At 37.2% G+C, this 26,391-nt stretch overlaps 1 long non-coding RNA gene and 1 other non-coding gene across 2 annotated transcripts; both read left to right on the top strand.

Moving 5' to 3' along the window:
* The first annotated feature begins 489 nt into the window (after positions 1 to 489).
* LOC121253087 lies at positions 490 to 2,958 on the top strand. The gene is made up of 3 exons (XR_005938346.1): positions 490 to 537; positions 1,642 to 1,688; positions 2,704 to 2,958. It is a non-coding gene; the product is annotated as an uncharacterized LOC121253087 (long non-coding RNA).
* Positions 2,959 to 24,645: 21,687 nt separating this feature from the next.
* On the top strand, positions 24,646 to 24,752 carry LOC121253764. Its single transcript, XR_005938483.1, has one exon. It is a non-coding gene; the product is annotated as a small nucleolar RNA R71 (small nucleolar RNA).
* Positions 24,753 to 26,391: the final 1,639 nt, after the last annotated feature.

Here is a 26,391-nt window from a genome sequence, read left to right as displayed (position 1 = left end):
CTTCCACATGCTATTAATCCTTCAAATTTGTGTTAGAACATCATTATCTAACCTTGTTAACCTTGGAAAATTGATTGGGCCAAGAGATATTGGATTTAGGCTCAATAGCAACCCAAACCCTCTTAAAACCCCAAAATTTAGGCCCATTCGGTTTAGGCCCTTTAAGGCCTACAAATTTGGTCACCATAGGATTGCTATTTGGATAAGTTTTGCACCCCGACTTAGCTGACCAGATCTTTCCAACAGAGGACCCAGAAGGTTCTTGAAGTACAAAGATAAAGGGCCACCTCATTCTTTTACTTTTACACTCCATCTTGAGAAAAGATCTTGGGCTAATTTTTGTCTGTTGTAATGGGAAGAAAAGGCCAACACTCAAGCTTTCTTACAATCCTATCACTTTCCATAACTTGTGTAAGAGGCTCTTCAGTCCACTTTCCACGAAAAGTAACCCTCCTTTACACTTTTCCTTGATAGAACACAAAATACACTCTCGGGTAGTTTTTCTTATCTCTTTTGCACGCCTGATTCGAAGCTTTTGTATGTATGTTCTGGCAACATTTCCTTCATAAAAGTTGTTTCTATTTTAGTCTAGTTTATGTGGTTACCTTATTTGTTCCATTTGGAGATCATTGGTTGGTAATAAGTTGTTTAAACCCCAGAAAGGTCATTTTGGGCTATAAACTAGAGAGTGTGTTATATTTTGGAGTTTTGACCAAGCTAATGAATAGATCTTGGTCTGAAATTTTTATGGAGTACTGTTAACATGTGTATATGATTATTGGTTGCTTAGTTGTTGCATGATTAAAAGTTTTGGTGAAAGAGTTTCTTAGATCTAGAAACTTTGAAGCTAGAAGAGGAAAAACAGTTTTTGTTTTGAGAAAGTTTAAATATTTTATGGTATAATCTTATTCCAATGGCTTTAATATTTTTATTGGAAGATCCTAAGCCTCTTATATACATGTTAGAATGTTATTTTGAAGACATTTGATATTAGTTTCGAAGATATGAAATTTTATGCAAGGAGATAGTCGGTTAGGCCAAAGTGATGATGTTCTTGGCTAAATTTATGTTTTGGTTGATGTTTAACCATGTGATCTTGAGTTTGAAGCTTGGATCTGTTTTAGGAGACCTTTTTAAAACATGTGATGCTTTTGTTTGAAGATCACGTCATTATAAGTCATGGATCAAGAGGTTGATCAAAACAAGTTAGAAACAAAAATCTATTCTGAACTTAGAAGAAAAACCAAAAAAGTTCAAGTATGGTTTTAGTATTTTGATGACTTTTGTTCATGATTCAAAATATGATTATATTAAGAAAAATGTTATGAGTATATTAGAAGAAAAAATTTGGTTTAATCTTGAGTCATGAATTTGGATGAATTGCAACAAAAATCAAGAGAAATACCCTACGTAAGTTTCAGCTCTATAGAGTTTTAATGGTTGTGTTTAGTTTTAAATTTTTCTGAATTAATATTTGAGTTTAGGACAAAGTTTACATGAGGTATGTAAATTTTGGTGACTTTTGGAGTTAGGATACAAAATCCTTAAGTTAGGGAATGATAATTTTACTCTAAGTTGATATTTTTCATATTCCTAATTGTTAGTGATTAAGTTCTAACTTTTAGAAATCGCTGCTTTTAGTTTCTCGTGATCGCACTTGAGTTTTGCCTAGAAGCGCAAAGACCCAGGTAAGTTAGCATTTAGCTTACTATCAGTTTAATGTGTATGAGTGATAAGTAAGAGAACTAAAGTGTATGTATGCATGTTATCATATGTGCCATGCCAAGTCATTACATATTTATCTGTTACAAAAAAATTATTCTATCACAAATTATTTATCTATTACACAAGATATTCTATCATGTATTGCTATACATTGCAAATATGTCATTCTAAGTTTGGTATGCCATTTGTTACATGTATATCATGTCATGTAGTATTCACTATTGCAAGTATGTCATGTTAAGTATGTTGTCTACTACATGTTATGCCATGTTATGAAATGTTTCTATCTCAAGTAAGTCATATCTTTCGAGTCACATTTGAGTCATGTTGTATTATGTCAGGGCTTCTGTCCTTTCATATTCCAATCACGTTTCATCTCGAATATAGTTTGTGTATTTCGAGAATAGTCATGTCAAGTTGTTCATGTACCTCACATTCATGTTCGTCCCTGTGCAGTTAAGTTATTGATCAGTTCATCGTTATTGTTAAATCATGATAACCCCATGAGATAAGACTACACTATCATAGTAATCCCATGAGATAAGACTACTCTATCACGGTAATCTTATGGGATAAGACTACTCTATCGTGGTAAACCCACGAGACAAGAGCATCATGGTAATTCCATGAGATAAGAAGATATTTCAAGTTCATGTAAATTTAAGTTTTAATAGTTCAAGTTCAAGTTCATGTCAAGTTAAATTTCAGAATTCAAGTCCAAGATCATGTTTAGTCAAATCTCAGATCAAGTTCATGTCAAGCCAAGTCTCAGTTTAAGCAAGTCAAGTTCAGTTAACGCTTCAGTTTAAGTTATGTCATTATGTTATGTAGTATGTCAAGTTATGCTATGATTATGCATTCATCCTTTTACTATCATGCATGCATCATTAATCTATGTGAAGTTTTTTGTTAACTTACTGAGATTTGTAATCAAATCTCACTGTGATAGTCCCAACTACCATTCTCCCCTAATGGTAGATCTTGTTACAGGATCTGAAGAAGAATCGAGAATCGATCAACTGGAAACGGTCAACTAAGCGACGGTGCAATGTAGATGATAGTAAAGTAGTTACCTTAGATTACTACTTGTGTTTGTGGAGTTCAATCTCCAGCACTCTTTTGATCGCAACCATTTTGGACTAGTCTTGTGATCTCAGTTGTTTAGTATCTTATTATAGATGAAGTATGTTTTAAGAATTTGAGATATTTCAGTTTGATGCATAGTATTTGTAACACCCCCTTCCCAATGGCTAGGAGTGTCACGTACTTTTCATAAAAATAAAATCCGGCAAGAGATCTCAAATTCCATAAATGAAATCAGAAATTTATTTTGTAGAAAATGTCTAATAAAAGTCTTCCAGAAATATTAAATGAAATAAACTGAATAAAATTCATGTCATAAAAGCATGCTTGATTTTGGAAAGTTTGGACAAAAAATTTAATGCTCCTTCTACTCCTGGCCTGCCTGCTCGTATTCATCATCATCACCTAGGTGGTTAAAAACATGAAAACAAACAAAAAATGAGTCGAAAACTCAGAAAAAAAATCCATCACAACGTGAACATACTAAACATAAGGTTTTCATAAAACTTTCACGCTAAGAGTTTAAAATTCATGACTATTTATTGATGTTTGTGCTATGCATGACTGTTTTAACTGAATTAACTGACTGATCTGATTTATCTGACTGACCAACACACTTAACCCTGTGTGAAAGGTTGTGCACCGGCCCCACATCCCGCGGCATCAAGGGGAGCCGCTGATAGTATTCTGGCATACTATGGTGGACCACGACTGAGTTCGTGGCTTGCACATCCACCCTGAAACTGAACTGCATTGGTACGATGCATCTGAATGGCCATCTTATTAACTGATCTGATCTTATCTTTCACTTGAATTTAAGATAGCCTACGTGTCTTATACACATGAGATGCATGACATATTACATATATAATCATAATTTCTGAATTTAAACATGATGCGGAATGACAAAATAGTATGCTATACTGGATGACATGTTTGCATATGACATGAGTGGTGCATAAATAATTGGCTGGAAATGAACTGGCTTGAATACTAATTATCTATAAACTGAACTGTGATGATCCTAAACTTGTGATCAAATTACTTACCTCGCTGCGTTTCTTCTTGAATAACACTTCGTAACTTGAGATCGAGAGAGGCAGAGTGCAACGGCGGCTTCAGGGGTCTGGGAGTAACCGGCGACGAGACTGGGGGTTTTCCGGAAGGGAGTGGGTGCACTGGGGTTGAGCTGGTCGGCAATTTCTGGCTCCACTGGTGGTACTCCGACGTCCTATGGTGGTCGGTGGTGGTTGGGCAGAAACTAAGGCTTAAACGGTAGTGTGTTGATACTCTGGGTATTTTCAGAAGTAGATGATTTTGGGGTGGCTCACGAGTTACTCCTCTCGTACAAGGTAAGCGATATTTATAATGGTAGACGGTAGAGAAAAATAAAAGGAAAACTCGAGGAGTAGAGACGTGCAGAGTGAATGAAAGTGTAGACGTGCAGAGTGGAGATCGCTACTCATTAACAGAGTTGGCTTTCCACTAGAACGTTATCAACAAACACTGAGAAACATACGGGTTTGAGGTTAGAGTGATTAACTTAGAGGCTAAAACCAAACATAAGGTTTGGTGGAGATAGAGAAAAATATAAACTTTAAATTTCAAACCAACTGTAGTGAACGTAAATCTGATACAATTTAATAATAATTATTAAAACAATACTCTAGTAAATTTCAAATAAAATCATAATAGTAATTGTTAGAAAATAAAGTAAATATAAATTTTGATAAAACTATAATAAAATAAAAATAGAAAAATAAATAAAAATTTTACTAGGAATATTACTTATATACCCTAAATCCAAAACTAGTATGTTATAGTATTACTAAAGGAAAAAATTATCCACTGCGAATATTGCATAATGCTAGATGCATGTTAGGAACATTGCATCTTACATGTCATGAACGGGGGTAAGTAATCTTGTGTTGCATGTCTCGACGCTTCAAATGTCCGTCCGGTCCTAAGCAAAATTTGGGGGCGTCACACCTTGCACGCCTACCATAGAGGATCACCCACCTTCTTGCGATGTGTCATGCATGCAAGAAGGCTTACTTGTAAGAAGAGGCTTTTTGACACTTGTCACTATGAGAAAAAAATTCTAGAAGGAAGATGATGAGGTTATGGAAAAGTGGAGCCTAGGGAAGGCCAAGCCTTAGAAGAAAAGGGAAAAGTAGTCTTGCTTTTTCCCATGTGTCATGCCTGCTAAAATGTAAGAGAGGATGTCTTGTCTTGGGAAGGGGCAAAATCTACATGGAAAGGGAGAGCCACACGCCTATGGAGCTTCTAGAAGGATTTTGTGAAGGACTTACTTGAGGTGGACGGCTAGGGCAAGGGAATTTTTGCATTTCCACCCACAATGACCAATCACACATTGTCCAAGACAATGGTAGAAGAAAGAGAAAAATCTCATTGGGAAGAGATGGAGATTTCAGCCACATGCACACACCCACACTTCTCATATGCCACTTGGCACACATGCACACATGTAAGAGATTGAGGAAGATTTTAGTTTGATAAAAGGCCATTTAGCAACAAGGTTCATTGAACCAAGACATGAGGTGAAGGGGCAAAGGTAGAATGAAGTTTCGGTTTTGAGGAAGGAGGCGCCACTTGTTCCAAGAGGTCCTATTGTGTTCCCAACACAATCAAATGATGAGGAAAAGGAAGAGGCCTTAGGGTGAGATGCCACTTGGCATCCATGCAAATAAGCTTGGCTTATGCTATAAGCTTTTCGTGTCTATAAAAAGGGAAGTGCCAAAAACATGTTTATTTTAGTCACTTGGAGGATTTCATTTGGAGAGCATTCGGCCACCGCCTTTCTCTCTACTTTCCACCATTTCTCACCATCCAAACACTCTTCACATAGCTCTTTTTCTCACCCAAACATCTTTTGAGGGCATGTAAGGTAAGAAGTATGCACACTCTTTTTCCTTACACTACACACATGGCCAAGGGAAAGCAAGTTTTGGACTTGCCTAAGTTCACCATGAACACTTGCTCACACGCTCGCACGCACGGTTAAGAAGATTATAATGTTGGTTTTTGTAGAATTTCTCACATGAGCACACCTATGTGAACTTGGCTAAATTAGGGTATTTTTTTATTCTAAAAGGAATATAGACTTAACTTCATTGCTTAAGCTTGTAAGCATGATGTTTTGAGGATGAAGGCTACAACTTTAGTGTTTCTATGAGCTAGGTTTTTTGTTTTATGCAAGCTTCGGACTTGAGGAAGAGAGGTCCAAATATTGGACGATTATCTATTGGAAATATTTTGAGAGCACGACACTTACTAATGCATGGATTAGGGTTTAGAAGAAAAATGGATTCTTATGACCTTGTTACTATATTTTTCAGCTTGCTTATTTTATTGGATGTTGGACTTTTTTGTAAGTAAATTTCTAACTTATACTTGGATATTTTATGTATATGCCATGCCAACTTGTTTGTTGTTCGGTTGCATGTTGATGCTTGATATAATAATGTTCTTCCATGTGATATAATCTCTTCTTTGTATGATTATCCAATATATGGTTGGAATGGCTTAAGGTATTAGTTCATGTTACAAAAATGGAACGGGAAGCCACCTCTAGGGTTCGGATTGCATGATGTTTGACATGCCCATGGATATTTACCACATTACCAAATCTTTTATAGGATCAAGTCCATGAAATATTTGTCTTTTTATAAAGTATGATTACTAGCATGTTTCGGCCACACATGTATGTTTCTTTGACACATTAGAAGATTCTAAGTTTATGAAAAGTTGATGTAATGCACATTTCAAAACTTAAAGGTCTCAGCCATGACTGTGGATGAGGTATTATCATTTTGTGATTGAAGTTTTAATGAATTGAGACCGATTCTTGGATGTGCTAGGGTTTATGTGTTTCGGCCACTTCATATAAAGTTTTGAATGCTTGTTTCTTGCTAGTTATTCAAATGCCTTAGAGTTTATATAAAGGAACGTGGCTGCATGGTCTAATATTATCAAGTCATAACGCGAGGTGCACATGGATATGCATGTTTATATGTTCTATGGTTATGATGAAGCATTCGACATTGCATGTGTCTCATGAAAGTTCTAAGTTTTATAGTCATGTCACATGCATTGGGATTGTGAAAATCTTTTGAAATGAAAAAGAGTTCTTTTAAACTTTTATCATGACTCTAAAGGCTAGGACCGGGAAATGTCCTAGGAGAACACCCCTTTCCACTTAGGAGTGCCTAAAATGGAGTGTTAACCCCTAGGTCGACGAAGTACAATCGACAGATCTCGAATGGTTCCTAAAAGAAAAGGATACCAGAGCGGGGTTGAACTTAAAGCTAATGGGTGCCCTACGGTGAAGGCGAAAAGCGAACTACCGTAATATGAATGATTAAAAGTAAGATGTGATGTAACACCTGTGTTCAGTACCCAGCCTGTTTTCTAAAATTTTCTTGAAATTTTTATAATGAAAAGCCCTTTTGGAATTTCGGATAAATTTTTAGAAAGTACTGTGGGCTTATTTGTTTTTTATTTAGGCGGATTATGTTTTTGTTTTTCGTTGGGTTTGATTATGAGGCTTAAAATCTTTTTATGGGTTGAGAAAATTTTTGGACAAGTTGGTTTATTTTTTAAAGGTTGAGTCAAGGCCCAAAACTCAAAGAAAAATCCCACTCATTATTCCATATTCACTACTAGGCGTGTGCCCTAATTACTGATATGGGCCAAAAGCCCAAGCCCATGAGATCTTGTATCGGACCCACAACATACACGTTTGTCCCACTAGGGTTATTGGTAAACAATATATTTTTATAAGTTTTCACTTCACAAGTTCACATACAGCCCCACGTTCACACTCCACGCATGAAAGCTAGCAAGTCACTGTAATGCTAGAAGACCCTTGTAGCCAGCCACTGCCTCGATCGAGATCTCCTTCGTACGATGGAAGCCACCAGTGCACGCCAAAGAATAGGTCCTCCTCAGTATAGACTCTGCCACTACCACCAACCGCTAGAGCCCTGTTTGTCTCCTCCCTCTTATCAGCCATCTCACAAGCCCACCTAGCCATGCACCACCGCCCCACCTCATGAAAACCACTGACCCGATATCCCCTATTTTTAGCAACCGAAAACGATGCAACAAACAGCCTAGTGCCCTTTTTGTTCATAGCCAGCACACACAGTGCCAGCCCTTCCACGTTGTTACCACCGGCATAGAAAAATTCAACGGCCACTCCACGCCGCTCCTAGTCCACTGCATCCCTCTCGGTAAGCCACCGACAACATCTCCGTGTCACTCTCTTGCGGCTTGCTCTATCTCTTTCATGTATTTTTCTCTCATCAGTTGGTCTCTCTCTCATCACTCCATCTCTCTCTGCTCAACTGTCTAGCTCACCGACTTAGCCACTGTCCACCTCCGAGCTCTTCACGCAATTCATTCCCGCACGATGAGCTTGCCTCTTCTACGTGGTTAAATAAGGAAGCTTAAAATGTCTCTCTATTGTGTCGTTCCTTCCCTTAGCCATGCACTCTAAGTTGTTTTACTAAAACACCCTCCCTTTAGATGAGTGTTACATTAAATCTAATTTGGTTGTACGAGGTCATCATTTTTTTTATAGGTTATAAAGAAAATAAACAGAGATTTTGAAGTATATTATTAAAGTATGAACTTTAGATGGGAATAGTAAATGCAAAATTTTATTTTTAAATCCCTTTGAGCAGAAACTAATTAAGTCTATTTTTTAATTAAATGATATTTTTGCTTGGTCAACTTTAATAGATTTTGATATAATTATGTTATCCAATTTTATGTTGTATAGTTGAACTTCAATAGTAATTAAAGTTATAATTTAATGTTTTTATCGGATTTATTAAGTGGACACTGATGAATTTAGAAAGTGATGGTATTTTAGGGATAAGAGAAATTTTATGTTTTGAGGTATTAAAATAGGTATTTCAGGTGTAATTACGAAATAACTGTTCAATTGGAGATTTACTCAAGTTGCATGAGTTTTCTATAGGTGACAATTGATTTTTTGTTCAGTAATATTGTGGAGAAATTCTGATAAGCTAAGAAGTTTAGGTAAGCGGGGTTCTTATGTTAGACTTTGCATAAAAATAAATAAAATGGGTTGAGGTTGATTTTTGGAAAAATATGCACGTTTTGTTATGAAAGAAATTTGAAACGATCTCAGTTATTTGTTCTGCATGACTCATGAAATTCTATATAAGAATAAAGTACTTTCTGTCATGAATGGTGCAGACATGAGCAAAGTTTTGGCATTCTATTTCTGAACTACGCAAAAGTGCAAATATGAAAAATTGTGCATAAATTATATTTTTGTGATCTGATTCTATTATGTTCTATTTTAAAAATATTCTGTACTCTGATATGATATGATACGATTTTTGAAATCTCTGGCATGACATTTTGTTTCTATTTTGACCTTACCACGGGGGTAAAACTGTGGCCTCTGTTTGGATTGGTACCAACTTTTCTGTTTCTGGTGCACCCACTTTGGTAGCAAAGTGACTTTCTGCGTGGTATTTCCGGTGTGCACACTCGTGACTCCGAGAATAATAAAGAGAAGATTCACATTCTGTTTCTGCTTGGTTGGCCACTGGGGTTTGCACAACCCTTCCATGGGGTTAAACATGGAATTTTTGTTCTGATGTGATATTTCAGTTATGCTATGCCAAAGGAATTTTGAATAAAAATATTTTTTGAAATTTCGCTTTGATATTTTTGATAACATGTTCTAACTTTGCATTCTGAAAATAAAAGTGTTTTGTTCTGCATTCTGTACTCTATAAATGCTCATGTTTGACACTAGTATATGTTATCTGCTTACTGAGTTGTTGATAACTCACCCCTTATCTCCATAATATTTTTCAAATGATTTCAATATTTCAGCTAAGGATCAAGATTTTGGAGCATGGGTGAGATTATTTAAGTATAGAGGATTAAGATCAGGAAGGTGACATGGTTATTGAAGAATGTCTTTCGTTATTTTAGTCGAGTTTTAATCACACGTTCTGTGAGAGGTTGACATTTATTTTAAGACTTTTTTTGCTGTCTCAGATTAATTATACTGGAGTATTTGATGTGAATTAATAAGTATTTTGTGTGATGGAGAAATTTGGAGTAAGTACTATGTGGTTGGAAGATGATATTAGGTTACAAGAGTTAACTCTTCGAACCTCTGGGAACTGGGCGTTACAAGTAGTCGCAATGGTCAAAGTGGCCAATCATTGATACGGTAGCTAGTTGGGAACACACGGTGCATAGAGGAGTCATGAGATATCCATTTATATGTTAAAACTCAAGAAAGGCATCGAGCTCAAAGTTATGCTATGATATATGAACAAGAATCGAGCTCACAAGTATGTTATTTGTTTACTTATTGAGATTTCTCGAAATCTCACTGTTGTAATTTCTACAATCATTCCCTACTTGGAATGGTACAAGCTGTGCCAAGTACGTGAGACCCATAGGTATGGATGGGATTTGTGAAACAGTGGCGGATGAATTCACGATGGAGGCTCGTCATCAATCCACTCTAGAATTGCTTAAGGTCATGGCTCAACGGCTCAAGAAAATTCTAGCAAGCCTTAATGAGTCAAGTGTTGGGATTTCATCCTTGTATCCTATGAAGATTTTGAGATTTAAGAATGATATGAATTTTCTTTCGGGATATCTGGAACTAGCCAGAAACTCTTCTGTAGAAGCTAAGGAAGTCGCTACTGAGTTGAAATTGTTGGATTTGGACCCCCGAAAGACTAGTGGAGTGTTCTTAAGTCTAGTTGAGGATGGAGCCTTAGTTTGATTCACAAGACCTTTTGATAAATGACTTATTTTGATAACTTTCATGTATTGGTCCTACATTTTGGGAGTTTCTTTTGGAACAATCAACTCTTTTGATGACTCTTATGAAATTTACATTTTGGGATTTAAGTGCTTTGGTACAATGATATATGTCCTATTTATTGACCTAAGTAGACTTTTCGTTGCAATGTACTGCATACTGCTAGTTATCATTAGGTGCATTACATCTTAACTATCATGTACGAGGGGTACGTAGTCTTGTGTTACATATCCCGACGCTTCAGTTTCCTTCAAATCCCAAGGAAGGGCTGGGGGTGTCACACGTAGTGATGGAGCCTAGCAATATTTGGCTTCGACCTAACTTATCTTATGAGGAATGGCCAATGTAGATTGTCGATAGGAAGGTGCAAGAGCTAAGGAATCCAAAGATACCCTTAGTGAAGGTGCTATGGAATAATCCAGATTTTCAGGAAGCGACTTGAGAAAGAGAAGATGTGATGAGGACTAACTACCCTCATTTGTTTATATCTTAGATTTGAGTTTTTGTAATAAATTTGTGTATGACTATTTGAACTTTGGTTTGCCATTAATAAATTCGTGTTTGTTTTGAATGATCTCTTGGTGACATTGTATGCACCATACCGGGACATAGCACGAACTAGAAAAATCCCACGTACATCTGTGTCCTTAGTGGCACTAATTAGAGAAAGATGAGAACGTAGTCATAGGAACCGATGTAGAAGAAGAGATTGTATGATGACTGCTCACTAGAAATAGATGGAAAAGCTTGAGCATCATTGCACTCATGTGATGGATGCAGATTCCTGAGAAAATATTTTCCAACGATGAGCATTATCGCATGAAGAGCAACAACCCCCACATGACCCATCAGTATGGAAGGACACCAATAGAACACGCTTGTTTGGACTTAATCAAGAAGATGAGTCCAGTCGGCCTACTGAAGACCACGCGAAATATACGCCCGTTGAGACCTCAAATATGTCTATGGATCGTATTCGTTTCCGCAAAGAAGGTCAACCTATCGAAGACACCAAACTCAAGATAGAGCATAAGTTGAATGAGATGCCGGTGAATATGTAATTTGACTATGATCTAGATGTGATATTTTATTTTTAGTAAGATTCAATGACAGAAGAGAAAGATGACGTACCACCCCCATCATTGTCTGAGGATTCTACAGTAGCTAGTGCTCGAGGTAAGGATCAAAATTGTTTTAATGTCATGTGTTGTTAGTAATTACGGTTCAGATGTTAGAACCCAGACTTTGCCAAGTCCCCGTTCCTATTTTATTCGAAGATTTCTTTTAGTTACAGGAAGATATCAAAAGTTAGAGGAGAGCCTTAAGGTATATTTTATTTTTGGACCTTAGAGTTCTAAACTTAGAAAGCCCATAAGAGAAAGGAGAAGAAAGAAAAGCCTGAAAAAAGGCCTATGTGGATTTCAGCCAACGAGGTTAGCATTAGGGTTTGGAAGCCGAGAGTGTTTTCTAAAGGTTGGTGGAAGCACCACATGGCACAAGAGGAACAATTTGATCATTTCTAGAAAGGAACTTAGGGAAATGGTAAGTGTGACACTTGTTCAGCATGTATGAGGTTCTAGAAGGTGTGAGTGGAAGATGAGGCCATCAGGGTTTGGGCTTACACGCCACATGCAAGGATCCTTTTTCTGAGATTGACACTTGTCAAACGTGTGGAGAGAAACCTTCGGAGTTTCAAGAAGATCTTACTTGGGAAGACTAAAAGACATGTTCTAGAATACAAATGGCACCTTACGAAGCATTGTATGGGAGAAAGTGCAGATCTCTGCTATACTAGGATGAAGTAGGTGAAAGAAAGTTGCTAGGACTAGAATACTTGCAGGATGTACGGAATTAAGTAGAGTTGATCCAGGAAAGGATGAAAGCAGCTCAAAGTTGTCAAAAGAGTTATGCCTACAAGCGATGAAGAAATTTAGAGTTTGACATGTGAGACTGGGTGTACATCAAGGTATCACCTATGAAAGGAGTCATATGGTTCAGAGAGAAAGGAAAACTAAGTCCCAGGTATGTAGAACCATTCGAAGTTATGGAAAGAGTCGGTGCAGTTGCATATTGTCTGGATCTACTATATCCATTTTCATGAAGAGACAACCTATTGAAGACACTGAGCTTGAGATTGAGCATAGGTTAAATGAAATGCGAGTGAATACGTATTATGATTATGACTTGGACGTGATATTTTATTTCTCAGAAGATTTGGTGACAATCGAAGAAGGCGAAGTGCCACAACCATCTTCATCTGAAGAGTCCATAGTTGCCAGTGCAAGAGGTAATAAGAAGGATTGATTAATTTCCTCTAGCAAATTGTAGTGAGACTATGGTGCCAATTTCGAGGATGAAATCTTTTTTAAAGGGGGAGGATGTGACGACCAAGACTCTTTAGGCTTTTGTGTAATTTTTTTTTTATCATAAGCCCATGAGAATTTTGGCCTTCATAAGAAATTTGGGTTTTGAAGCCCTATGGAACTAGGCTCATGCCCAACTCAAGATTTTGTATGCGACTTGTCATCTAATGGAGCTAAGTACAGAACTTCATGAATCTAGATGGAAATAAGGGAAGACAGGTGAAGAGGATCTAGGGTTTGGCTTACACCCCTACCATAGGAGATCAATCATTTTTCTTACCATGTGTCACTCATGCATAGAGGTTTGCATGAAGGAAGAAGCTTTGTGACATTTGTCACTATGAGAAAGAGATTCTAGAAGGGAATGATTAGGTTATGGAAAAGTGGAGCCTAGGGAAGGCCAAGAGGCCTTGCAGGACAACCATGGAGAAAAGAGGATTTGCTTTTTGACATGTGTCATACATGCAAAAAGATAGGTAAAAAGTTTGTCTTGGAAAGGAAGGCCTATATGCCTAGGGCGTCTAGAAGGAAAATCTTGTGTAAGAACACCTTGAGGTAGACGGCTAGTGTAACGCCCTGGTCCCGCAGGGATCGAAGAGTTACTCCGTGTAACTCTGTAATCCTGATCCTTAGCTAAACTATTCAAAATCTTCTGAAAAATATATGGAGATAAGGGGTGAGTCATCAACAACTCAGTAAGCAGAGGACATATACTAGCGTGTAAACATGAGCGTTTTCATAAAGTTCAGAATGCAGAAACAAAACATCTTAGTATCAACATGGAAATCTAAAAAATACATATTATCAAAAAATTAGGGCAACTTTTGAAACATTTTATATTCAGAAACCAACTTTTCATATTCAAAGACTCATTTGGCACAACATGACTGGACATCTTCATCTTATCATATCATATCAGAGTATCATATCAGAATAGAGGCCATGTTTAACTCCAGTGGTAGGGTTGTGCATTCTGCGGAAAGCCAAGCAAAACATAAATCACCATGTTATCAAAGCGATTGCACTCAGAACAGAAAACCACTATTATATCCCTTGGCGGGCCAGAGGTCACTATTATATCCCGTGACAAGGCCAGAGGTCACTATCATATCCCGTGACAGGGCCAGAGGCCACTATCATATCCCGTGACAAGGCCAGAGGTTACTATTATATCCCGTGACAGGGCTAGAGATCAGAGCAAAACAAAATCAGAATCACCATATCAGAATCAGAATTATAAAGTCATGCCAAAGGTTTTCAGAAATCACATCATATCAGAGTACAGAACATCTTCAGAATAGAACAGAATCAGATCACAAAACATAATGTATGCACAAAATTTCATATTCACTCTCTTTTTCAAAGTTCAGAAACAGAATGTCAAAAATAAACTCTTGTCTACACCAGTCATGACAGAAAATATTTTCTTCTTAAACAGAATCTCATGAGTAATGTAGAACAAATTTCTGAGGTTGTTTTCAGATTTCTTTTCATAACAAAACATGCACATTTTCCAAAGGACCTCAGTTCATTTTATTTTATGTAAAGTCTAGCATGGGAACCCCGCTTACCTGGACTTCTTAGCTTTTCAGGAATTTCCTCAAAATGCCGAACAATTATTAATTGTCACCTATAACATAATAATGTAATTCTCATAAATTTCCAATTAATCACGTATTTCGACATTTCTAAAATAACCTATTTAATTCCTCCAAACCTAAAATTACAAATCATCACTTTCTAAAATTATCAATGTTGATTTAATAACTTTGGCCTAAACATTTATAAGTCTGACCTATTTATTATTGAAAACAACTTATAAAGTTTAATACGAGATAATACACTTATCCCAAAATATTTTAAAATAAACCATAACTATTTTTTTAATAGACTAAATCATATCAAAAATGTAAACATAACATTACACCAATATTGTTTACTTTTAAAAATAAAACTTTACTTAATAACATGTTAAAAATAATTTTCTGTAATCATAATTAAATAAGAGTTTATTAACACATAATAAAATTTTTAAAGCACCTTAGCATAACTTGCAGTTCAAAGGGTAAAAAAGTAATTAATAATATTAGTGTAAAATATAACTTAGAACCATGTAGTATACTTACGTAAACCAAAACTATATGAAGGAAATAGAGGCTACGTACACGATATGTAGGTTCATCGTGACTGAAGGAGGTCGCGACGGGGCAGGCCAATGGGAGGTGGAGGAGTCACGAAGGCAGAACATTGAGAGAGAGAGAAAGAGATGAGCGAGAGAGAGAGAACCAATCGTGAGGGAGAGAGAGGTTACGGGATGAGCAAGCCGAGCGTGAGAAAGAAAATAGAGAGGGAAATTACCGTATGGCAGAGGTGGCGAGAGGTGGACCTGGGGTGACGAAAATCTTCGCTGGCGGTTTTTTGCGGGATGGCTAATGGTGGCTACACTAGTGCGTTCACGTCTGGGTCAAGGTGGTGGCTTATGGCAACGTTGTGGAGGAGCATGCAGCGGCCTAACCTCCAGGAAGCTGCAGACTTGTTTTGGGCCGTGCGATCCGTGGACTCGGCATCTCACGTGGTGCTACCCGTGGTGATGCTCTTCCTCTCCTGGCCGTGGGTGGTGCATTGCATAAGTGCATGGTGGGGGGCAGACGACTGTGATACGAGGGCTTGGGGAGTGCTAAGCGGCAGCGTGGAGGCAGCTATGCATGGGTTGTTGCGGCAACTTCTTTTGAGAGAAAAACATGCATTTATAGTTGATTAAAACCCTAGATGCGAAATAGGAAGGAAGGTAACCGTGCATGTGAGACGTGCATGGCATCAAACACGGAACGTGAGGTTGTTCCTGGCTTCATGGGCTTGGTTGAAAGCACACAGGTTGGGCTGGGGACCAAAATGGGTTGGGCTCAAAAGAAAATAAAATACACTCAAACAAGCCCAGTCCGAAAATAGAAGGGTCCAATAAAAGAAAAAGGCACAATAAAAATAATTAAAGTCCAGAAAAAAAACTATTCATTAAGGCAAAAGCAAATTTAAATGCAAACAATAATTAATATCAAGAAAGCACATCAAAATAAATTTCACAACTTAAAAAATATAATATAAATGCAACGAGAAATCCGATAAATTTAAAACAAGAGAACTAATATTTAATCAACTTAAAAAAATCCTTCAATTAAAAAAAATGCATTAAAATACGGGGAATTACAGCTAGGGCAAGGTTCTTTGTGCAAGAACGAATCAATCACATGCTTGTCCAAAAGTGTGGTGAAAGAAGATCTTCTTGGGAGAAGAATGAGGGTTTGACAACCCATGCACACTCCTCAAATGCCACTTGGCACTCATGCACACATGTAGGAGATTGAGGAAGATCTCTAGCTTGACAAAGACCATCTAGCCACAAAATACATTGAACCAAGACATGAAATGTAGGGCAAAAGAGGAAGGAGGTTTCGGTTTTTGAGGATGGAGACGCCACTTGTCCAAAAGTAAATCCTATTGTGTTTTCAACACAATCAAATGATGAGATAGGAATAAGCCATAGGGTGAGACTCCACTTGGCAACCATGCAAATGAGTTTGGCTCATGCAAGAAGCTTTTTGTATTTATAAAAGGGAGAGGAGCCAAAAACCCTAGGACCATTAGTCACTTTGTACATTGCTCTTGAGATATTCGGTCATCACCATTCTCTCCAACTTTCTATCACTTTTTTATCAACCAAACACTCTCCACAATACTTTCTTCTCACTCGAACATCTTTTGATGGGTAAGCAAAGCTAGGAGTTATTTTCAAGAGAATAGTCTAGAAGGTATGAAGCCAACTTTTCCCTTACTACACACACACGCACAGATTGAAGGGAGTAGAAGTTTAAGTTTTAGTGAGTCCATCAAGGACTCATGCTCACACACACATTTGAGCTACAAAGAGTTAGCTCATGTTTTGAAGGGTTTTTTTTTCATATGAACCTACATTTTCACACACAGCTAGATTAGGGTTTTCTTCAAGAGAGGTGGATTTAACCCTACATGCTTTCAAGTTCATAAGCATGATGCTTTGAGGAAAGAGGGTCATGGCCTTAGTGATTATTATGAGCTAAGGTTTTTGTTAAAGTCAAGTTTCAAACTCAAGGGAGGAGGGTCTGAATGTTTGGAGTCTTTTTCTTGGAAAAAGATGTCAAGAGCACAACACTTAATCACAAGGGTTAGGGTTTTCTTGAATGATGAACCTAACATGTATTATATGTAATTTTCAGCTTGCTTGCTATATATTTTTTTTTATTTTTGTAAGTACACTTCTAACTTGTACATGGATATTTAATGTATATGTCTTGTGAACTTGTCGGTTGCTTAGTTTATGTGATTACTCATGATATTGATGTTTCTTTCGCATGATATTATGTCTTCCTAGCATGATGATCAAATGTATAAATAGAATGGCCTACGGAATATGCATTCATGTTATGAAAATGGAATTGGAAGCCATCTTGGGTTCGGATTGCATAATATGTGATTGTATGTGAATGATTGATGCTTGACTGAATCTTGTATAGGACTAAGCTCGAGAAAAATGTTTATCTATAACCACTAGAATGTTTCAGCCACCCATGGATATTCTTGTTAAAGTTTTGTTTAACACATTAGAAGATTCTAAGTTCATGAAATGTTGATTGGAATGATTGTTTGCAAGCTAAAAGGTCTCGGCTATTGCTATATATGAAGTATGATGATTTTCGGGTGGAAGTTTAACAAGTTAAGAATGATTCTTGGATATGTTATGATTTGTATGCTTTGGCCCTTACATGGAAAGTATTGAATATTTGTCTTTTGGTTGATGTTCAATGCCTTAGAATTTTTATAAAAGAACACGTTCGCATGTTCTACTATTTTCAAACCATAACGCGAATTGCTTTGGAATTGCATGTTGAATGTCATATGATCATGGTGAAGCACTCGGCATTGCATGTCTCATGAAAGTATAAGTTTTCATTGTCATGTCACATGCATTGGGATTGTGAAAACTCTTTAAAAGAAAAAGAGTATTTTTAAAATTTTTTATAACGACCCGAAAGGTTAGGACAGGGGAATGTCCTAATGGAACTCCTCTATCCACTTAGGAGTGATTAAAATAGAGTGGTAACCGCTGGTTCGACAAAGTATGGTCAGTGGATCTCAAATGGTTCCTAAAAGAAAAGGACACTGGAGAGAGATCGCACCAAAAGCTAGTGGGTGCACTATGGTGAAGGCGAAACGAGCTGCCGTAATATGAATGTTTCGAGTAAGATATAGTCTCCTTGGTCAAAGTGGCCAATGGTCGATGCTGTAACTAGCGGAGAACACACAGTGCATAGGGGAACCGTGAGGTATCCATTCATAAGTTAAGAAAGGCCTCGAGCTCAAACTATGTTACATGATCAATAATCGTGCTCACAAGTATGTTTAATGAACAAGTAAATGAAGAAAAAATGTTTATGAAAGCAAGGTTATGAAAGTCATGTTTTATATAATGTCTTTTTGAAAGCTCAAATGCATAAATAAAGTCTCATGTCCATGCATTTATTGTTAACTTTACTTCCATATGCTTACGATATCTATTACATGTTATTTGTTTACTTACTAAGATTTCTTGAAATCTCACTGTTGTATTTTTCCACTTTCATTCCCTTAATCAGAATGGTAAAAGTTGTGCTAGGTACGCAAGATCTTTAGTATGGACGGAATTTGTGAGATAATTGAGGATCAATTCGCAATGGAGGCTCGTCGTCAATTCACCTTAGAAATGCTTAAGGTTTTAGCTCAACGACTCAAGAAGATATAGACCCCCAAGTGTCTAGGGGAGTGTCGATTTATTTGGAACAATTTGTGAGATAATGATATGAAGTTTGTATCGAGTTATCTAGAACAAGCCAAGAACTCCGCTATAAAAGCTATGGAAGTCGCCATGGAGTTGGGACTAGATATAGACCCTCAAGTGTCTAGGGGAGTGTTTTTGGTCCCGTGTTTTGGGAGTCTCTTTTAGAAACTTAAACACTTTTGATGACTCTTATGGATTATGAAATTGGGATTTTATCTTCTTCGGTACCATGACTATTGTTCCATTAATTGACTTAAGTTGACTATCCACTGCGATATACTACATACTACTAGTTATCATTAGGTGCATTGCATCTCATATGTCATGTACAAGGGGTATGTAACTTGTATTGCATATCTCGACCTTTCATTTTTCGCCAAATCCAAAGTAGGGGCTGGGGGTTATTTACCTATTTATTTATTGGTGAGAAAGAGAAGGAAGAAACTGTGACACCCTAGATTTTCACTAAGATTCCATTCGTAATTCTTGTGGATATTATTTACCTATTTATTTATTTATTTATTTATTTGGGTTATTGGCTAAGGGTCGGAAGAATTCTTTAGGCCACTTACTATTTTTGTTGGATTGGATCTTGGAGTTCTAAGTTAAAAAGCCCACAAGAGAAAAATAGAAGAAAAGGCCAATAGGAATTCGGCCCACTAAGGACTTTGGCTTTGAAAGGCTCAAGTTTACCCTCTAAGCAAGGAGATGGCGCCACCTGGCTTCAAGAAAAAGTTTTTTGTCATTTTAGAAAAACACTTCTCATTTAGAACTTTGTAAAAAGACAAGGATGACACTTGTTAAGCATACATTAGATTTCTAGAAGAAAAAGTGGAAGAAGCAAGGGAGGATTTGGTTCCTAGAAGAGTTGGCCAAGTGTCATGCATGCAAATGAAAGGTGAAGAGTTTTGTCTTGGGAAAGGGCAAAATCTTGCTTGGGAAGAGAAGGACCTACACGCCTATGAGGATTCTAGAAGAATCTTGTGAAGGGCACACTTGAGTTGGACGGCAAGGGCAAAGGGGATTTGTGCATTTTGCCACCCACATTGACCAATCACACAATATCTAAGACATTGGTAGAAGGAAGATCTTCTTGGGAAGAGATGAGCTCTTCGGCCAACCCACCCATATGCCTACACCATGCCACTTGGCGTGAGTTTAAAGTTCAAGATAGATTGCATAGGGAAGTGGAACCTTGGGAAGAAGCACCTAGGTTAGCACATTGGTGCCACTTGACAAACATTCTTGAAGGTTTCTAGAAGAAGCTGAGGAGATGGAGGAGGATATAGGGTTCAGCACACAGCTAGGGCACATGCCCATCTCACATAGGCACATGCCACATGTCTGATATGCACACCTCACATCTAGATACATTGAACCTGGATGTAAAAGTGAATGAGAAAAATGAGGGGACATGGTTTCAGGAATCCCAATGGACTACACTAGCACCAACAAGATTTTTGTGAGTTCCATGGAGTTGTGCAGGCCACTCACCCTCCCAAGCACCTCTACCTCACACCACTTGTCCTTAATGAAGAGTTCAAAGAATATTTTGTATGGGAAAGACAAATGTGAGATGTTCTAAAGGATTTACATTGGAACACCAAGAGACTATTAGATCCCTAAGCTACACGCCCACCCAAGTTATTTTCTGACATTTTACCATTTTTGATTCACGCATAAGTAGAGGAAAAGGTTCTAGAAGGGAGTGGAAGAGATAATGCACGAAAATCACCCTTATACCCCTAGGGTTTTGGCCACCACATTGCCACATGTCATGTTCTGAGTTCTTGAGAAGCATAAGGAAGTAGGAGAATTAACTAGATAACATGTATAGGAAGAAGAGGCTTCTTGCTTAGGGAAGAGTAAGAGACATGCATGGAAAAATGTAAAGACACATGGGAAAATGAAAAGGCACATGGGGAAAGGGAAGGACGCATGGGGAACACCCACCCACATCCTACACGCCTTTTGCCACTTGGCAAGCATGCACAAGTCTACAAGGTCAAGCCTAGGGTTAGGATTTATCAAAGACAATTTTGCCCTAGAGATTCATTGAATCTAGACCATATGGGGGAGCATGCCCAAGGTGCCTCTTAGGATTTCAGATTTTGACAAGAAACCAAGCCACATGTCACTCATCCAGAGGATATTTTGGATTTCCCAAGGAGAGACAGTGGAGGGGCTTTGACACATAGCATCCATGCAAGGGTAACCTTAGATTTCCTATGAAAGTGAAGAGGATTTCAAATTTCTAATGACTCGCGCCACTTGGAAAGATTATTCTTTCCAAGAATACTTTTGTGTACCCTATAGCCTAGAAAAAGGCGTCACTTGTCCCACACGCATCAGAAAAGGTGCCACTTGTTCCACATGCACTAGCTACACCACTTGTCCAACATACATACCTTTCATATGCCACTAGTACAACATGCATTAGCGGCCATCCACTTGGCAATAAAGCTGAAGCAAGAAGAAAGAGAGTTTAGGCTACTTTTCGTATAAAAACACCCATTCATCTTCTGATTTGAGGCTTTACATGAAATTCTCACCCTATTCTTTTCTTTTCCTCTCCATTCATGTACACACCCAAAATTCTGGCTATACCACATTCAAATCAAGAGCCTAACATGCTACAATGGTGAAAACCAAGAGTTGTTGGTTAGAACAATGCAAACCGAGCCTCCTTTTCAAGATTTTTGACATACTCTTTGCAAGCAAAGAAAATTTTGTAAGTAAAGAAAAGTTTGTAAGTATACACTCAACTTGCTCTTGGTTAATACTCGTATATATTTTTGTAAATCCTTTCATTTTTATGGTTGTTTTGTTTCTTAGTTCTTGTTTGTTGGTTTGAATATGCTTACGTGATCTTGGAATATGAATATTAAATGAATGATATGATTCGGTTTAAGATGAAAGTAGCAAGAATGTCCTTAGCATGTTTCGGCTCTAGGGAAAAACAATGTTGTTAATTTGTGATACTTGATGATTTGGCTATACCATGTCTTGGAAGTTTCAAATCTTACTCAAATACCATGATCTTATGTTTTGTTTCATTAAGCTTTGATTACTAAGCAATATGTTGGAAGCATGTTTAAGTGATGATTCTTCATGTTTTTGCACTTACATGTTTCAGCCAAGGCACTTTTTCATAGTTCCAAGTGTGTGTTTTGATAGTCCATGTGATCTATGTTCCCATGCCATGAATTGAACTTGTTATGCTTGGTTATTCCATACACGGCATTTCATATGTCAAGTGTAAGCACATATGTCTTAACTCTCATGTCACACGAATTTGGGAAAAAATGTTTCCAAAAATTGTTTTCAAATAAAAGAGTTTATAAGTTTTATCACGACCCCAAGTGCTAGGGCAGAGGAATGTCCTTGTGGAACTCCTCTGTCCACTCTAGAGTGCTTAAGAAGAGAGTGGTAACCCCGGGTTGATAAAGAAATGTCAACGAGTCTTGAATGGATTCTTTTCAAAGAATAACAGAGCGAGGAAGCGCCTAACTCTAGTAGGTGCATAAGGCATGTAACCCGATGAAGTAAGGTCGAGTAAATATGAAGTTCTTTTTATGACGTATTCATCACGGTGCATAGACCGTTGATAGTGCAGTAACTAGCAGGAACATGCAGTGCTAAGGGAAACCGTGTTGTGTCCACCCTTTAAACAAGGATAAGAGCTCATAAAATAAGGATCACTTGATGAAAATCTTATGATATGATAAGGATCACTGGATAAAAATCTTGTGATATGATAAGGATAACTCGATGCAAATCTTGTGATATGTTCTGATACGGCAAGTTCTGATTAAGATCAACATGAATAAGAAAGTTAAGAAGTTTTTCTGAAAAGCTAAAGTCTCTGTTGCAAGCCTTTTGAAAATGGTCAAGTACATAAGTCAAGTTCTGGTCAAGTGCATAAGTCAAGTACATGTCCATGCACGCATTTCATGATATACTTCTTGTATGCTTGTGTTAACTATTGTATGTTGCGTGCTTACTTGCTGAGATTTCTCGAAATCTCACCGTGGTAGTTTTCACTACCATTGACAACCGAGAATGGTAGACCCTTTAGCAGGACTAGGAGCAGCGAGTCAAGATTATGATGAAGGCAAAGGATGAGCTCAACCCGGAGGAATGAACGGATCTAGTCATGACCTACTTGGAGATAATTGAGATGAGAAAGATGTTTTAATGATTTCTTTGTTAAGGTCTTTTTAGACAATACTTGTTATGTTAAGTGTAAACAAAGAGCTTGATACACTATCGCTAAGAAGTGTGATTTAAAGCTATGAATGAAGAAGTTGGGATATTAATTTATTCTGGTACAACATATAAATGATTTATTCCGCTGCGATGTTTTACGTACTGCTAGTATACATAGATGCATTGCATCTTATCTGTCATGTACGAGGGGTATGTAGCCTTGTGTTGTGTGTCCCGACGTTTCAGTCACCGCCTAATCTCAAGTGGGGGTTGGGGCACCACAGAAACTGAAAATATTCTTTTATTTCAAGTTCTTGAACACGAAGTGTAGAGGGAATGATGGTCACGACCACCACTTAGAAGAAAGGGTTTCTTGTCTTTAAGGATTTTGGATTCTAGGGTTTTTTCATGGGAAAGCATTTTCGAAAACCCTAGATGCTCACACTCACCCTTATTTTGAGACTAAGGTTTATTAGTCATTTTCAGGCATTTGCTCTAAAACTTCAATAAGAGGAATATTAATATGCAATTGCTTAAATATACTCAAAAATTTAGAGAATTGATTATCAATCTTATTTTTTCTTAATCTTTGCAGAAAAGAAATTGGTAGATCATAAATTGAAGGAAAATAAGTTTCTGAGATAAATTCCCTGGATTATTGGGTATTGCAGCCCCTTTATTCTCCTTGGTCATTTCAGCTTGCTGGTTGGTCACATCCTACTCTTCTTCTTTTACCTTGTATTCGGTTTCCTCCTTCTCGGACTCCACATTTTCGACAGCTTTTGCATCTCACTTAGTATTTACTATCTGTGATTGGTCATATGTCTGCTTGCTTCTCAATGTTATGCCTTCGATATGTTCCTTCAAATTGGTCACAGTATTGCTCGGTAAACTCCCTATTGTCCTCTCGATAAGCATGTTTGAGAGCTAATCCATTTGTGCCTCAAGATTATGGATTGAAGCCGAATTGTTTTGGATCACCATATCATTCTTTTGGATCACCTATTAGTCTTTTACAGGAATTGCATAAACATATCCTCAAGTGTCAGTTTCTTCTATTGCTGTGGAAACTATTAAGGTGGTCTTGCCAGGCCATGATTATTGCTCCATGAAAATTTAGAGCGATTTCTCCATCTGGGATTAAACGTGTTTGAATAAGGATTATTTTGGCATTAGAAATTGAATACATAATGAGCTTGTTCATAACTCCATTGGGCAAAAGGATTCCCACTTGGCAATCTAGACTTGAATGATTTGTTGTGCAATGATCACAAACAACATTAGTTTGAATAACATTAATGTTCATCTTACCTAGTTGTTGTGATAGATTTGCCATATGCGCCGCCAATTTGGTAATAGCATCAAACTCCAAAACTCCAACCGTCTTTCTTGGCATTGCTCTCTCTACAGACCATTGATAGTTGTTGGATGTCAATTCTTCCAGAAGTTCATATATGGCTTCGTGGGTCTTACTCATTAATGCTCCTCCTGCAGCCACATCAACCATAGATCAATTTGTGGGTCCCAACCCATTGTAAAATGTTTGTTCTTGAAGCCAGACTGGGAGGTCGTTATGTGGAAACTTGTGCAATAAATCCTTGTATCTCTCTCATGCCTCATATACTGATTCATCCCCAAATTGGGTGAAGGTAGTGATATCATTCCTTAGCTTTGCTATCTTGGCCGGAGGGAAATACTTTGCCAAACATTTTTGTGCTAACTCCTCCCAGATAGTAATGACACCAGGTGGCAGAGAATTCAGCCAGGATTTTGATTTCTCTTTGAGCGAAAAAGGAAAAAGTCACAAATGAATAGCATCTTATGTCACCCCATTGTTCTTGAAGGTGTCGCAAATCTCTAGAAAATTTGCGATATGAACATTAGGATCCTCCTGTGACAGCCCCCCAAACTGAATAGTTTCCTGTATCATTTGAATTATAGTCAGCTTAATCTCGAAATTATTAGTTTGTATAGCCGGGGCTCCTTATTCTAGATGTAGCCCCATTAGCCGAGGGCATAGCAATAGTCCCTCAAAACCCTATTCGCATCTCCATTCTACTGATCTGCCATATTGATGGCAAATGTGTGACTTCTTGCTCTTCTTTTTATTGATTCGACACAAGTTCTCTCAATCTCGGGATCAAAAAGTGTAAACTCTAATAGTCTAGATCCTGAAAAAAAAAATTTGAGATCTAATCACCAATCTTCAAAAAAAATCCAAATTAGTAACAATCAAGCTAGTATCAATATCAATAACAAATAATTAATCCCCGACAACGGCGCCTAAAACTTGTTCGCATAAAAATATCTACAAGTGCACAGAATCGTAACAAGTAGTAAAGTGTTTTATAGAAAACGGATATCGAACCTACAGGGAATAATTATGCTATTAGTAAATTGATTATTTTTGGATATCTTGATGTGTTGGGTTAAGGATTTTTTTTGAGTTTTTGGGGAGTTTTTAATTTATATTATTGAGAATTTCTTTGTTGTCCATTTGAAGGAACATAGATATTTTGTTTGAACAAAAGAATTAATATTTTATGGAGTTTTCTAAATTTTATAGTTGTGATGTTGGAGATGATTTTAGGTAATATGAGCTAACTCTTTGGACCATTGGGAAAGCTGCAATTGTAAACTATGCTATGACATATATAAACTATGTTTGTTATTTGTGCGTGATACAATTTGGATATATAATTTGTGATATATAATTTTATCTATTCATTAATTTTGTTTGAATTTGCGTTCAAATGTAAACAATACACGTTCGAATGTGTCTTCAAGTTTGAAACAACGTCCAAACATAAATTAGGATAAGTGCAATTGTAAATATTCGAACATACCATATCACATTCAAACATGTAAAGTTGTACAACACGCAAACATATTCTTGTACATTCGAATGTCTATCTCTTCACGTCCAAACTAATGACAAACTAATGTTCGAGCTTAAAGTACTGTATCATTCTAACGTCACGTTTCAAATGTTCAAACAAAGTATACGTTTGAACGTATTTATTAAACATCCGAACGTCTATCTCTTCACGTCTAAAATAATGATAAATTAACGTTCGAACTTAAAATGTGGTATCATTCTTTCATCATATTTCAAACATTTAAACAAAGTATATGTGCAAATGTATTTATTAACCATTCGAACATTGAACATTAGAAAAAGTAATGTTCGGATGTTAGTCAGTTGGGTTCATGTTCAAATGCTAATATTGTCCATCACATATGCAGGACAGTTGATAGCAAACACAAAGGAAACTTTAAATTCCTTTACCTTTTGGTCAACAAGGCATATT

The sequence above is a fragment of the Juglans microcarpa x Juglans regia genome, chromosome 2S (assembly GCF_004785595.1).
Source record: "Juglans microcarpa x Juglans regia isolate MS1-56 chromosome 2S, Jm3101_v1.0, whole genome shotgun sequence".
NCBI lineage: Eukaryota > Viridiplantae > Streptophyta > Magnoliopsida > Fagales > Juglandaceae > Juglans > Juglans microcarpa x Juglans regia.
This window is presented reverse-complemented; position numbering and strand designations above follow the sequence as displayed.